Source organism: Amblyomma maculatum, chromosome 1 (genome assembly GCF_055883805.1).
Source record: "Amblyomma maculatum isolate TAMU_Amacu chromosome 1, ASM5588380v1, whole genome shotgun sequence".
Classification (NCBI taxonomy): Eukaryota; Metazoa; Arthropoda; class Arachnida; order Ixodida; family Ixodidae; genus Amblyomma; species Amblyomma maculatum.
The window spans coordinates 243,087,882-243,104,339 of NC_139344.1; the positions used below are offsets into that span (position 1 = coordinate 243,087,882).

The window sequence follows — 16,458 nt, forward strand, 5'->3', positions numbered from 1 at the left end:
AGGGCGGAATATGGCACCAGAAATTTTCAGTCAATTAGGACGCCCAGAAAGTCGCACCGGTTCGCGCCCTTGGTTTGATGGTGCCTGCTGCTGACCCCTTTCAATGGCCGCAAAATGTTAGAATAGCTATCGCACTGGTTCCAACAAAGGCGCTTTACATTTGGGATATATGGACGAGAAGTCGTGAAGACAGTGAGATAAGGGTATAGATAAGGGTAAGCAGCTCGTTCTTCGAAAACAAGGACGAGCTAAATTTCATGTGAAGCAGGGTGTTCCCGCACCAAACAAAAGAAATGGAAGAGAAGAACCACGAAAACACTACTTTACTAATGGGCGAAAAATAAGCCCTCAGATATTGCGACAGTGACAAATATTTGCCCAGAATGGGCTACTTCGGCATCTCACAATCAGATCGCCTCGTGGCTGGTTACAGTAGGTAAAGTTGTGAAGAAAAAAAAATCAATAACTAGACGATAAAAACGTTCCGAGTGTTCGGACGCGTTCCGTCCGGTGCGACGCCCATGGTAGGGGGGCGGTGCAGCAGCTTCGCTGTTCGCTGTCCGACAGGTGCCGTCGAGCTGCTGCACGATGCAGGCTAGCGGTGGCTGCTAGTGCTTCGTGCCGCAAGCCTCTCGGAAGGCACCACGATGCAGATGCCCATGAACAGGAGCACCGTTACAACCACAGACCGTTAGCCGAAGGAGCCCCTGGTGTATGCTGCGCCGAGGCTGCCTACCACGTCGCGCTGTTGTCGCCTGTCGCCGCAGTTGTTATGGCCGTCGCAGGCGAGGCCTTCGGCCACACTGGGACAGTTGGCGCACTTGAATTCGCTGAGATTGCAGAGTGCACATTCGATTTCGTAGGCCGTGAAGATGGCTTCGCTTTCGTCGTTACGCGATGCGGCTGTACGTCCCTCAATGTTCCGCTCCATGTTCAGGACACTAACCTTGCTCGTCATATTTTCAGCCGACGTGGCGCAGATCGACACAGCTGGCCCCTTGGACAGCATCGCGGCGCACGGGGAGCTTCGGTTGCTGCCCGGTAACTGAGGGCTCCCCGAGACGACCACGATGCGGTGCTGCTTCGGCGTCTTGGCGAAGAAGCAGTACTTGAGGCCCCGCATGTGAGGCCCGATTGCTTTTTTAAAGGGTGGGAGCGCGTGGCGATGGATGGTCCTGGACCTGCGGTCGAAAGCGGTACGGTGTGCCGCAGCCCGTCGCCGTTGCAAGTCCCTGTGGCGAGCACGTAGATCGCCGATGATGCTCGCGGTAGACATCCGGCGGGCAGGGCTGCCACGAGCAAACAGGCCAGTGCCGTAGGGAAGAGTCTTCAGCTGAGCACGGCGTTTCAGACCTGATCGTTGGATTTCTGAAGGTCGCCCGACGACCCAAGGGTAGAAAAAGTTCACGTGCGCTTGTTCGCGTGGCGGCTTGTTCTCACGTGACAGCTTCGCCTCGATAGCCCGAGACACGCGCTGCTCGGCCTGCTACCTTATTTTATATGCTTCGACATATTTTTCCAAGGTTATTGAATATTCTTGAAAGAGAAGGCACTGACATACTCAAAACCTCGTTCTCAAGCATTTACGAAACATTTGCTGCTTTTTCATTCTCCTTTTTGTGAATACATGCACCCATTACTCTCCTTTAGTTTTTAGTTCATTGTAATGTTATCATTATGTGTGATGTGATCGTGATGTATTTTTCATTATGTTTTAGAGATGTTCAAAGGTGTGTTTTTTTATGTTTATCCCGTTTGTATTTCCTATGCCCATCATATAGTGTTTTGTTTTCTGTGTATCTTTTTTTTTTTTTTCTCTTTTTGTCCCACTCTGCTGCTGCTGTACGCCTTAAGGGGGCCAAGGACTTCTCAAGCCGTAAGCACACTGCTTTTCCCTCGGCCTCCTTCCACCATTTAGTGTTAAAATAAAGCATGTATGTATATCTATATATAATTTATTTTGCTGATCATCAGTGAATCGTTTTTATCGCGATAGTGTAAACGCTTTTGGTAGAAATTATTTGGTGATCGCAAGCCGTCAGTTATGCGTTTAGATGATTTGATTTTATGCGCGCGGCCGTCATGACGAAATAATATTACGTATTATGCTGTAATTAAAGGAACAAGTTGCTGTTTTCAGGAGCCTATTTTGGGGCGAAGCGCCTGCAACTACTCGCGAACATTGCCGCCGCCTTGGACCTGGAGGGCTTCGGAGAGTCCCTCAAACGACTACACCACACATTACAGAGTCCGGAGAAGAACATACCCAGCAGAAATTAGCCTGACCTGTCGCTTCTGCGTTGAAATAAAATTAACTATTCACATAATTTCCGATCTTAACTCCCAGAGAACTCATGCCTGATCCCTTCCTTCACACGTGGAATAAAGTAAAGGCCAGCGACGACTGGGACATCCAATCCCGAGGCATGGCATGGGCCTGCGTCACACGGAATTTATTGCAAATTACGAGCGCTGCGACGGAGAACTACAACGAGAGAGTAATGACAAGGACAGGCGCTACTATCAACTGAAAGTTTATTCGAAGAACACAGATTAAATACTCGCAGAAGACAACCAAAGGCACATGCGCCTGTCCAGAAGACAACCAGTATTTAATCTGTGTCCTTCGAATAAACTTTCAGTTGATAGTAGCGCCTGTCCTTGTCATTACTCTCTCGTTGTTGTTCTCCGTCGCAGCGCTCGTAATTTGCAATCATGTACCAACTAGCCCAACTTTCCGCATTACCGGAATTTATATGGTCTCGGACGCACCTACTGACCGCCTACCCTACCACCACCTTTTCTTTCTTTGACAGAGGTTTACCTGACTTAGAACAAGCTACTCATTTAGCAATATTTAATACAAAAATGGCTGTATAATGGCCCATCCTTCTAGGAGACAGATATACAGGGAGAAGAAAAATCGAGTTAAATTGTCAAGTCGTCAAATAAAAAAACTTAAAGAGGAATGACAGATGATTCGGCGTGGTGCGCTAATTATATGTGAATTAGGAGCGTGAGCCCGTCAGGATTCATCTCGGTTTCGGTTCGAGGCACAGTTTTCAAGGTCAAGCAAGGTTCAGCCAAATATTGGCGACATCGGTCTTTGAAGACCTTAGCGGTAGTTAACTACATAATTTTGGGTCCGCTTAACGCGCCATAGGAGGGCGACACGGTAGCGGTAGCGCACTTCTGGATCCAATGCTCATGGGTAGAAGTTGATGAAGTCGAGGGCATTCATTCCATAGCACGAGAGACTGCAAGATAGAATGAAGAGAAAAATGAAATTAGCTTGCACCGATAGAATACCAGTTCGTAACCATAAAAACATCATCTTTACAGAAAGCAAAGCTAATACAAAGAAGAAAAGTGCAAGAACAGAAACGCAGGAACATACTCTTGTGCGTTCAAGCGCCATGACGTGCAAGGGTTCCGGGAGGCTGCCTAATGGGCATTGCGGTTACATGTTTGAATGGTTAAGTTAGCTTCGCTTCGAAACTGCATACGCACTTTCCTCTATTCAAATAAGGCATCAAAAAGACTGCCTAAAAGTTGGAAGGCAAGGAAAACCTGCGCTCGGTGGCGCCACACGTGAACAGCTTCATTTCGGTATGTCTCGCTTTCGGCGCTTATATCAATCACAGCTTTGCACTCTACATGCTCACGTGGTTTCATTTTTGACGTGCCTCGGTTTGCGAGTACGGGGGACGCAGGGCTAGTTCAAGTTCTCCTCGGACGAAGTTCATGCCTCGGCAAGCGCTGTGGAGATTTGGTAGAGGCTGACCCTACATTACTCGCAGCGGTATAGGCTTGTGTCGCCTGTGATCTTCATGGTCTCAGAGGCACGTGGTGACCACCTTCTCAACCCCACCTTCTCTCTCCATAATAAAGATTCACTTCCTTCCTTCACCGGCCCAGGTTGCCGAGAGAAGGAAGGCTGTAAAAAGAGTTATAAGATTTAAAACGGTAAGGTTGCTTATTGAGAAAAAAAAAAGCTGCATCGATTAGGAACTGAGCGTCTGCTCGACGGAGCTCTACCCGAGTATCTTAAAAACTGCGCCGCGCCGACGTTTTTTTTTCTTTTTATTTCCTGTTTGGCACCTTAAAATACTGCGGGGTGAAAATACCACTGAAAGCTCCAGCGTAAATTAAGGCTGCGCTCACCACTGGGGCGTTTTGCATTATAATTAGTTGTGTAGCATAACTGCGCCTTTTTGAGATATTAGAAAATTTTAGGCTAGGGGACCCCTATCGGGATTAGGGGAATAGGGGAATAGCGGGGCGCACGCCTAGGGTGATTACCGCACCCCTCGCCCATTCATCGCAGCACTCCGCGCATGCGCATTGTCGCCCCGTTCTTACTCCATCCCCTTAACCGTTTGTGTCCCCCTAATCTAAAATTTCCTATTTTTCTGAAGCTTCGAAATTGGCAATAGAATTAAAAGTTCGGCCCGTTGGTCTAGTGAATCTTTTGGCGGGCTCTTAGGTGGTGCCCATGAAGTTTTATACCTGGCGAAAACATCGGAGTTTGCCGACATATCTGAGAATATACCAATTTAATAATGTTCACTGCTCAGTAGGTGTCTCAGTACACACTCACAGAGCTGTCTGTAGCATCACTTTGTGGAATAACGCGTAATTCAGCTTTTAATGTCTGTTACGGAGCATTGACGATGACAACTTTAGAGTGAGCCACTTAAGGCATAAACACTGTTAAACGAAGGGCAGCTCGGTTGGTTCATATTAAGAAATACGAAAACAGCGAAGAAAACGGAAGAAATTACAGAAAACAGGCCCTTCGATTTCCTTTTTTATTTTCTGCCACAGTGCAAGGTTGACTCCTTGGTGCTTATTTAAAAGAAGTCACTACGTAGCAGCCTTTACTCCTCAATCGTGGTGGTGACTCGGCGATGCCAGCGGCCGTACCCGTAGCCGCCCCTTTGCCGTTAGGGCATTTTTGATATCCTGCTATTCAGGCCGTCTGCACACTCTGCGGGGGCCGATATCGCCGAAAAGAAGATCGGCTTTCGCTGCGAGAATGTTGTCGAGCTCAGGAGCTGGATCTATGGCTGCTGGTGCAAACAAAGTGATGCTTGCGGCCAGGGGAGCTAGTATATACTGTGTATGGCCACCTGAATTTCGATTGCTGCTACAGACACCGCTCGCTGATAATCACGGAGTCTTGTAGAGCACTGCGCCCATCATCATCATCATCATCATCATCATCATCATCATCATCATCAGAGGACTATATCCACTGCAGGGCAAAGCCTCTCCTATATTACGCCAACAAACCCGGTCCTGTGTGATCCGCTCACCTAACTTCCTGCCGTACCCTGCTAAGCTTTCCTTCCCTTGGAATCCAGTTTGTTACCCTAAGCGACCATTGGTTATGTTCTCTTTGTACTGCAAGCCTTGCCCATGCCCATTTCTGCTGATTTTAGCTACAGTAATGTTAATTCCAGATATTTCTCTGACCCACTCTCCACGCTTCCTAGCTGTTAGCGTTACACCGACCATTTTTCGATCCATAGCCCTCTGAGTAGTCCTAAGCTTAAGTAGAACCTTCTTGGTTAGCATCCACGTTTCAGCCCAATAGGTGCTTCCAGGTAAGATTCCACGTATAGACAGTAGTAAGCAGACCGTTGCTCTCAGACAAAGATATGCGCGACTTTTGGTGAAGTAAGGTGTTCGGACACCAATCCAAAGAAATAGAAGAGAAGAAGCACAATTACACTACTTTAATCATACGAGCAAAAAATTAGCTATCAAATATTCCGACAGTGACAAATATTGACCGCAGAAAGGCAACATCGACACCTCACTGCCAGGCTATTCACCAAGGCTATTGCGTTCGGACTTCCTGGTGCTTTGATTCTTCCTCCACAGCTGTTTTCATTGCAGGTGTTTCCACCGAGTGAGGATCGGCAGCGGGTACCAACGTAGCAATTGTTTAGGTGGGCTCTTCTGGCTGCGGCACACTGCCTGAAACAGGCACGGCAGGTTCAGGCGACGGCTTTGCAACTGGCTTGTCAACTTGTTCCGGAGCCGGGGGACTCGAGTAGGCGCATGATTCTCTTTAGCAGACTGACAAAATAGCTGGGCATGCCTCTGGCTGTCCAGCCGCTTCTTTTTCTTCATTGCTGTTGACATCTTCTCAAACTGTTTGCTGAACTACAGCACTGATTTCAGAGGCAACTGTTTTCACGACGGCAGGTTTCGGAGGACATTGGTAAATCCGGAAAAAGAGGCGCAAGGGACAATCCCTTTTCCAAGTGTAGATATAGGCAATGTCCATCAAGGAGTAGTCCTATAGTAAAGTATGCCATCCATATACAGTATATCAACCGGGTACTGGTCCTCCAGGCTGTACTTCATGCGGATAAACTTCTGCAGATGGCTGACGGTGAAGGCCGCCGGGCAGCAGAGGAAGCGGCGCTGCACAGCCATGGGGTTCCGTTTGACTTCCGGAGTCGGTAGCCTCTTCGCTCTTCTCACCGGAATTCTGCTCTTGGCTGCCCATGCTGTACTCCAAGGAAACGCTGATCGTGCCGTCGGGGCGGAATATGAGCCTCGAAGCGTCGTCCACGAAGCCTCGACCTTCGTGGCACTTCACGCCACGATCTGGCCCTGCGTGTTTCTCATAGAAGTCGCCCCTTTTCTTCATCTTTCTTTAGTAGAGACCAGAAACCACCTTGTAGACGATTTACTGGAGAGTGTAGTCCGGCCGGATGTAGTTCAGCGGCTTTGTCTTGTGCACCGACACGTCGCAGAGGTATTGCACGATGCACACTCGGTAGAATGAATGAATGAATGCAGCCACTCGACGAGCGTGGTGGCATTCACCAGGCAGCCGCGGCAAAGCACGCAGAAGATAACTAAGTTGATGTTGACCAGCCTCGCACCGGGCATCGATCGAGGAAGGCACCTGCATCGTGCTATACTCGAACACGCAGTGATGGCCATACAAGCAGCAAGCACTTGCACAGGTGCAGCACGGCCATTGCACGGCGCAAAAATGTGCAATTCCCACAATAAGGTTCGCCGGGGCTGCTTCCTTTCAGATCTTCGGTGGCACACGTCACACGTCGGGAAGATGGCAACGCATGTGTCGTTACACAATGCGGCTGTACATTTCTCGGTGGTCCGCTTGACGTTCAGGATGCTGCCCGTGCTTGTATTTTTTTTCTGGTGACGTGGTGCAGATCGACACAGCCGGCCTGTTCGACCGCATCGCGGCGCACGGGGAGCTTCGGTTGTTGCTCGGGAACTGAGGCCGCCGACATGACCACGATACGGTGTTGCTTCGTTGTCCTGGCGGTGAAGCTGTACGTGAGGCCCGACGTATCAGGCCCGAATCCTTTCTTAGACGGCGGGCCAGCGTGGCGATGGATGGTCTGGACCTGTGGACTGAAGCTGGATGGTGTGCCGCTGCCTGTCACCATGACAGGTCACGGGGGTGAGCATGTAGATAGCCGATGAGGCCCGCTGGCGACATCCAATAGCCAGGACTGCCACCGGCAAACAGGCCAGTGCCGTGAGAAATAGCCTTCAGCTGAGCAGGGTGTTTAAGTCTTGATCGTTGGATCCTCGAAGGCTGCCCGACGCCCCTATCAGAACCAGTTCTCGTGCGCCTGTTAGGGTGGCATGCTTGTTCTCACGTGGCCGCTTCGCCTCGATAGCTCGAGGCACACGCTGATCGGCCTGCTACCTTTTCTTTCGGCGTGTGAAATGTGCTTTGTTGATTTCAGTAAAACAATTTTTACTTCAATAGTGTAAACGCTTCTAGAAGAAATTATTTGGTGAGCACTTGCCCTCTATACCCTCAATTGGGGTTTTAGGCGCTTTGCTTTGATTGCGCGGCCAGTCATGACAAAATAAGGACCGCATGACGTTGTAACAAAAAAAAAAAAAAAAATTCACAGAACTTCAGCGGGGATGTTGAGCGCAGTTGCAAGAAGCGACATGAAGGAGCCTTCGTCAAATGGGCTTTGGGAGTGGCATACTTAATTCCCCTGTCCTGTGGAAGATGTTACATAGGGCAGACGGGGCGGTGCCTTCATGACCGATTAAGGGAGCGTGCCCTAAACATAGCACAAAAAGATAAGTTCGCGAATTTGGTTTCGCACGTTCTGACGTGCAAGTGCGAGCCTCGCTTCTAAGAAGCAAAGATTCTGGGCAGAAGCTCATGCACAAAAGCCAGAGTTTTGCTGGAGGCTTTCCACATCCACAAAATATCGAATCGCTGTATTAGCGATGCTTCAATTAATTTATACTCCTCCGAGTGCGCCTTCCTGGAGAGCTATCTGTAAGATGTGTACCGTCCTTTACGTGCGTGCTTGTTTTTTTTTTTTTAGTTTTCTTCGGTGGTTGTTTTTGATGCCATTCTCGGCTGATTATCTTGTTAGCGGTATTTCAGTGATTATTAGATATGTCAGTAGATTTCCTTTTCTGCTAAGAAGGCTGTGGTTGCCCAATTGTCATGTGCGCTTGCGATGTGTAGGCCTATATATTGTTAACTACTGAGGATTGGATTGGATTGGTAAAACGTTTATTCGGGGCCTACAGTAGAACGCGTGCTCGCGCGCGCGCGCTTTGGACGGGGCCTACGTCGTCCTCTGGGCACCGGCCGCGCGGCCTGGGTCCCCGCTCGCCGTGGCCGGCTCGCTGGTTCCCTGCCGGGCCAGCGCCTTGATGACCTGCTGGACGGCCCAGAGTTGCTCCTCTTGATTGTCGCTCCCTGCGGCTGCTTCCAGTCGCGGCGGGATCCTCCCAGACTTAGCTTCTTCCTGGTACTGGGTACAATTCCACAGCATGTGTGCGAAGCCGGTAGTCTCCGTTCGGCAGACTCTGCGTTTGTCTGTCGGGTGCGTCTCGGGATACATTCTATGCATCAGCAACGGACTGGGGAGTGAGCCCGTCTGTAGCTGTCTGAATAAAGCGGCTTGCTCTCGACTGAGCCCCGAGCAAGGGGGTGGAAGAGTTCTGCGAGCTAGGCGGATGTCACCCGTTAATAATTAAGGGGGTATTATTAACGATGCGCCCTCAACGGTGCGCACACTCCCAGACACCCTTAGAGTGAGTGGGGGTAGCTGTTCCGGTCGCGAAGGAGATGCCCTCGACCTGCGTGGCAAGCTCAGCCGGAATTCAACTACCTTGTAGTGACAGAAGGGGGTGGTCGTTTGGTGCCCAAAGGTCGCCGGTTCAAACCAGAGAAAGGATCGGAGTCAGAAGTAACAAACAAAACACAATTTATGCACAGCAAGAGACGATACAAAGGAATACACCAGATCACTTGAAATACATAGACGAGAGGTTCACAGAATACAAACGCTAAGCATGCAATTACACAGTTATCCAATAACGTAGGGGCTTTACAACAGATGAAACACGAGAGAGTACATAAACAAACACCAAATTGTTCACCGGGCACTGTTGCAGTCCGACGCCTCAAGAGTCACGATGTGGCCGCCATACGAGACGAGCGCCGCTCCCTTGAAAGTCCGTGGGCTTGCCAGCAGCGGGTGATCCCCGGGAGTCCAGCCGAAGCACAGGCGAATACGTCGCAAAACACGGACGAACTGACTGACTGACTGACTCATCAAGCGGCGCGGTCGCTTTAAATAGGGCGCGCCGCGTCTGTTTGTTAACACGCGCCAAAGCTAGCGCGCACACACACATAGCTTCGCTGGTTATAGCTCCCTCTTCTCCTCCCGTCGAGCCGCGCGTCGTCATTGGCTAGGTCCCATAGAAGATGCTCGATTTTTCTGGCGCATTCCAGGCCGATGAACCACCGTCTTCCCCGGGCAAGGGGAAAGAGGGTGACAACAACGCGTACAAAGCTACGCGCTCTCCCGCGCGGGGAAGGGGGCTTTCTCTACATGCTTTCCACGCGACGCCGCGCGGGCCTCGCGCCGTGCCGGCTTGATGAAAATGGGCGCCGATTTCGTGACAGCGGAACACCTTGGTTATTTCGTTGTAGTCCGTCATTCGGTCTTTGGTGCTGAACCACAGCGGCCAGTCGACCGAGGCGCGGTCCGTTAGCGCGCGCGCCTCGGCGTGTGCCGTCTCGTTGTGGTTGGCGTTGCGGTCTGACGCCTCGCCCGCGTGCGCCGGGAACCACTTGATCCTCACTTGTCTGCTGCCATTGTCGTTTTTGGTTGCCTGCAGTATGCGCACAGCTTCTTTCGCTATCCTGCCTTTGGCGTAATTTCTCACCGCCTGCCTCGAGTCGCATAGCACTCTGTGGCAGTCGCGGTCGGCGATGGCCAGTAACTACTGAGGAAAATAAAACCAGTTGCGAGTACCGTTAGTGTTTGTGTCCCTTCCTCCGTCCTCGTTCTTCTGCGCTACCTTTTTATTCTAAGAATGCATCACCAAATAGCTCAGCAGCAAGTTTGATTGATTCAGTTCAAGAGCCTATTTCGGTCCAAGCGCCTGCACCTACATATGTCTCTTACATTTCTGCTTCATTCTGGTCTTCTCCGTTCAGTGGTTCACCTTTTTTTTAAAGTCTTATTTCCTTTCTTACTTTCCACTTTTTGGTGTCATAAACCTGGGTCTGGGATTTTAAATACTTGTTTTTTGTGTATTGTTTGGTCAATCTTTGTTTTAGTTGCCAACACCCTCTATAGACCTCCTTCACTCCGGCTACGTCACGAAAATGCGGTGGCGCTGTCGTCGTTAGTGACTTTCGCGTGGTAGGCAAAAACACGCTTCAGTCGCTTTGCCTACCGTGATTGTGCGATGGCTTGCTGCTGCCGGGGAATGCAGAGCACCATGCCGACTAATCGCGTCGCTATGACATGTGTTGAAAGACACACAAGAGGAAGTTTAGTAAGCTTGCATAGGTTTCTTGCCGACAATGGTCGCCGTAAACAGTGGTGGGCCGCCGCGGTGAAGCGCCAAGGCTGGATACCGACGCCTGCTCATCGAATATGTGGCAAATACTTCGTCATGGCTAAGCTGAAACTTATTCACCTTTACGCCAGAGCGGTCTACCGGATCAAAGGTCGCGAATATCTCGAGTTTGGCTTTTTTACGACGCGTGATGGGATCTTGGTACTGTTTTAGTGCTGGTGCGGGCGCGGGTGCGCAGGTAACATATGTACCTGCGCGTTTCTTTGTTGCAGCATGCGTAGATGTTTTACCTTTGTAAACTGTTCCTCAAGCCCGTTTCTTTGCTGTGTATGTAAGCGCAGTGAGCTGCTACGCAAGTGATCTGTGTAGCACTCCTCGATCCGTGATGTACCATATTGCATGGCTAAACTTCGCCGCGTTCACTCCAAATTATTTTAATCTACTTCCTGATGAAGATTGCCACTTCACGTTGACAGCTACTGATTTGGATTGGAGCTGCATTTTGTATTTATGCCGAGCGCTTTTATTTGTATTCACAGCGGCTGATTGTGAATGCGAGTTGTGGGGTTTATCCTACATTGAAACGCGGTCACAGTGGCCGAGACCGAACTGGGCCGCCCTAACTACGGAATCACGGGTGAAGGTAAAAACGGCCCCAGAAAAGAGTTCCTCAGAAGATACAGTCCCGAAAAAAAGGTCCCTGAAATATATAGCCCCGGAATAATCGTCCAGAAAGGTCCTATCAGGAAGCGGCCCCTAGGAAAAAATGTCACCGAAGAAATTGGCTGAAAATCTGCCCGGAACTCACTCCGCGAAAAATTGAACATCTTATTGGACGCCCTTTTTTATTTTTTTTTTTAGAATAGATGCAACTATTGTTTGGGCAGTATGCCCTCTGGGTGTTTTACAGGTTTACAGGAACTGGAGAAGGCTTGGCGTGAAAGCATTGCAAAAAGAAAAAAAAAAAACGAAAGAAAAAAAAAACCCACCACTATAACATCCAGCGAGTATTATACAGTGCATAGTTCCCAGTTTCCAAACTGGGAAATATCGCTCTTTAATATAGGTCTAATCACCCGGCTAATATTACACATTCGAGAGACGTGTTTGCCCTCGACAGCACAAATTTCGGCGCCATAACGTTTTTTTTTTTTTTTTTCTTTGCGAACACACGGCATCAGTGCCATGTTTTGCAAATTTCAAGCGGACGGGTAGAAAAAAAGCACTGTAGCATACATTATGACGGCTAGACACAAGGAAACTCAGTCTACGTTTTTAGTAAACAGAACTACAGAACGTAAAAAAAAAAAAAAAATAAAATAAAACGGCGGGGTTCAAAATATACATAATGTTCGCTAAAACAATAAACACAATGTAAGATAAAAACAGTGAAAGTTGATTACAATGAACGTAATTCATCGCTGACAAGCCAAGCACCAGGCAAAGGGAAAGCTCGGCTTTGCAGTACGTTTCATTGCATCTGTTTGGAGAGGTTTTATCCGGGGCCATTTGTTCCTGGGACGTTTTTACCGGAACCCACGGAACCACAGTGGCCGCTGCAGCTCGTAATTGTAATGCAAGCTAACAGCGCGACTACCCGTAATAAAATTGCTACCTTTAACGACGACAGCCGCCCACGAACAAAGCAAATATAACAGATGCGCAGCGTTGTGATCTCAACCAATAACGCAATGATACGCAAACCGTGCGGTGTCAAGGCTACCGTTGCCACGCTGACCTAAATCATATTAACCATACAGCCGCTCGACGCTAGCGAGGTGCTTCGTGCTTACCAAGAACGCTCATTTGCCGCTCGGTGTGAAGAATCCTCCGATTATGCTATGATGCTTCGAGCGGACTATTCGTACGCGGTTTGCGAGCGCTATTTATGAGCGAGAAAAATCGCCGTCAGCTTACTCGACTCAAAGTAGTTGTCAGCATCCGAAGCTTTGTAATTCTCGATGCGTTCCATGCATAATTTTCTGGGAGAAAACAGAAAATAGATGCCAACGTCGCTCATTTTCCTCGGCTGGCAGCAACGCTTCTCTTGTGCGCCTTGAACCCAATCCCCATCGGTGCGGCGTGCGGGTCCGTACGCTGCACGCCGTGTACGTAGAGTTTTTCAGTGTATCGCTTCTGTTCTCATCGCTGAGGCTCACGAAATACTAGCACATGGTCACTTCGTCTGCCTAGAAGGCACCTGCAAATCACAATAACACTGCCTTGCGGCCACAGTGCCCCGGCTAGCCACTGTACACCGGCCGCGGTCGTGCGTTTTGCCTACCGTGGGATCGCTGACGAGAGCAGCGCCACCTCGATCGCCTTGTTTGTTTACAAACATGAAGGAGGTCTATAGAGCACATGAGCCAGCAAATGCGAGTAGCCTATGACTAGGCATTGAGGTCTTAAAAATACAGCGTACTTTATTCGGTGAATACATGTTTTTCTACCTATGTCTCAGGTAGTGCAGTGATTTCTACATCACGCGTGAGGAGCAGACTTTCATGTTGCGTTGCGACAGTTGGCGTTTATCAGTGTGCAATGTTTCTTTGTAACTATACTAGGTTATTAATTCTGTTTAGATACACGATAACTTTCGTTCGTTTCTTGGTCCCATCCAATAACTAGCATGTCAAATATCAGGTTAGCTTTAGCTCTGTTGTTAACTAAGCTTTGTTAAGTAAAGTAAGCTTTGGTTCGAAAGTGCGTGCGCACTTTTATCGCGCAAATAGGGTGGGAAAAAGCCAACCAAAAATGTTGTAAGGCAAAGAAAGAACTTGCGCTCGGTGGCGCCACACGCGGCCAGTTTCGTTTAGGGCTCATTCCATGCGAAATGCGTCTATTTTCGATCATGTCAGTACTGTTTTGGTAAAATGATTTGGCGAAGAAATTTTTTTTTTTCATGTAACCGACTCTAGAAGTTTTCGCGAATACGCAAAAGCTGCTTGCAATTAAATATTTTTAATTCAGGTGCGAAAGCACATACAATAACAGAATCTGTCGCATATGTTTTGTTCTTTAATGAAACTTTATAACTGCTCCCATATAAGCCTTTCTAACGTTTCCTTGGTTCAATAAAGAAGCAAGAAATTGTGCGTTTTCAGTACTTTTTTATCATAAACTTTGTTCATGTTTCATTTACAATAAAATTTACATCGTTCATCGGTTGGCAGAGTTGTTGCCAAAATAAGTTACACTTTCTTTAAAAGTATTTTTTGGGAAAATCAGTCCCAAAGTTGGCAAAAAACGATACTTTTGGTAAATTGAGAGGTAAATTTATCATAAAGGCCCTCGAGATAAAAATACATAATATCGCACAGTGCCACTGCTTGGCACTGTGCTTGCACTGCATAAAACTTACGCAGCATAGCTCTATTTCGGGGTGTCTATAAACTATCTATCCATTATATGCTGGTGAATATTTTTTGAGCGAAAAATGGCAGTAAAAATACCATCGACTCTATTGCTATATATATATTACATTGTAATAGCATATCAATAATATAAATTTGCGTGAAGAAAGCAAACCGTGAATGATTTGGGGTCTTCGTCTAGATGAAAGATTATCAGGAACGAGAGGCATTTTGCATGGCCTTGATTCATTGTTTCGTGAATAAAACTGCAGAGCTTGTTACGGGTCATGCAAAAGCCTGATTTATCGCCACTAAGCGCCAACCGTAGTACATCTTTTTCGAGTCGAATCATGTTAACGTCATGCTTCATCAATGCGCAGCGTCAGCATTACTTTGTCATGCACATCTTCAGTCTAACCGCGCTTGCCAGCTGGAGGAGATTTCGCAAGTCATCACTCGACAGAGAGGAAGGGCAACAGGTAAGGCGTCGTTGGCAGGCTTTAAATCATTTTGAACTTGGAAGGCTCACAGGCAAAGTCGCACAAAATGGGCATATGGAGATAGGAGAAAGGAACGCGTCTCGGTACTCTGATAATGGAAGGTGATAAGCAAGTTGCAGTACCAAGTCGTCCTGCATCGCCTACTTCTCAGTATGAAGGCGTGAGTAAAGTTGATAGCGATAAATTGTGAGTTTAAACTATACTGTGGAGCTCAACTTAAACGCCATAACTGATTTCCTTCCTCCCGATTGAAATTTACCTTGTGGTCCGAAAAATGCATGCTGTATTAAAAGGATCAAAATATTCTTGTACAGATGGAGATCACCAGAGGATCTGTTTCCCTGGGCAAATGTAAAGAGAACTACAGCGATCTGGGCGCTCAACGCAGAAATACAAGAAAAAAGAATAGAACTGGCTTCCAGATTCGCCATGACAATCGAAGTGAAAGGAACGCGACAGTTGCACTCTTTCGGACCAGCAAAGTCTTCAACAGTTCATGTTGCGTCACTTCAAACTCAAACATTCAAATAATTGAAGTGAAGAAACAGACGTGAACATGTAGGTTGTCTCAATTTGAAACGAAAAATTCAAACGTTAAACAGATGAGGGGATGAGAAAACAAAAGCCAGAGAAGACGATTGCATAGAAATTCCTGTTTGTAGGTTTACCCTCTTTCTATACGTGTCCGTGGACAAGTTCAAGCCATCATTTCGCCCTGCTGTGAGGCAAGAGAAGAAAAAAAGATCACGTGATTCTTCTGTCTCCGCAAAGTTGACGAGTTGTCACACAATGGGTGTCACGTCAATGCTTTCTTCGCATTCCTGACCCCGCCGAGGCCAGAAATGAGTGTCAAACTCTGGAAAGTGCCTCGTTTAAGATGGAGTTTTCTTGGCATCAACTGATTGAACATAATAATAATAAAATTAGAGCGCGAAAAAAAAAACAACAACAACCACGCACAGACAGAGTACCGACACACAGCGCAAGCGCTCAATATGCACCAACTGCAAGACAATATGCAGCACAATATGCACCAACTCGCTCAGGAAGAAGTTTCACTCAACTGATTGAGAAAGTATTGACTTGGGAAAGAGCTAAAGTAAGCATGCGTTCGAAGAAAAGGTAGGCGCCGACCAAGTGTTATCCAGAGAAAGCGCAGTTCGGAAGTGCCGACTCTGCTGACTGGTTGTGAACTTCAAGAATATATTTCTCGCGTCAGACAAAATTTACTCGAGCAAAAAGTTCTGGATTGTAAGCTGAGAAGTTAGTGTGTTTATGAGGTATTTTTGACTATAGAAAAATTTGAAACAGCGCTAACACACACAACCACAAAAAGATAGACGACCGACGAGACACAAGGGCTGACCTCGTTGGTAGTCTATCTTTTGTGGTTGTGTGAGTTAGCGCTGTTTCAAATTTTCCTACAGTCAAAAATGAACCAACTCGCCCAAAAAGAAGTGTTAATTAATGAGGTATGTCACGTATTTTTATCTCGATGGCTTTTATGCTAAATTTAACTCTCAATTTAGCAAAAGTATCCCTTTTTGGCGACTTTGAGACTGATTCTCCCAAAAAGTACTTCTTAAAGAAAGTTTTAATTATTTTTGGCAACAACTCTACCAACAGATGAACGATGTAAAAGTTTATTGTGACCGAAACATGAACGAAGAGTATGATAAAAAAATACTGCGAACGCACAACTTTTTGCTTCTTTATTGAACCAAGGATACGCTGAAAAGGTTTAT

At 47.6% G+C, this 16,458-nt stretch overlaps 1 pseudogene; it reads right to left on the reverse strand.

Moving 5' to 3' along the window:
- Positions 1-691: 691 nt before the first annotated feature.
- LOC146206083 (uncharacterized) lies at positions 692-6,912 on the reverse strand (annotated as a pseudogene).
- Between the last annotated feature and the right edge of the window lie 9,546 nt (positions 6,913-16,458).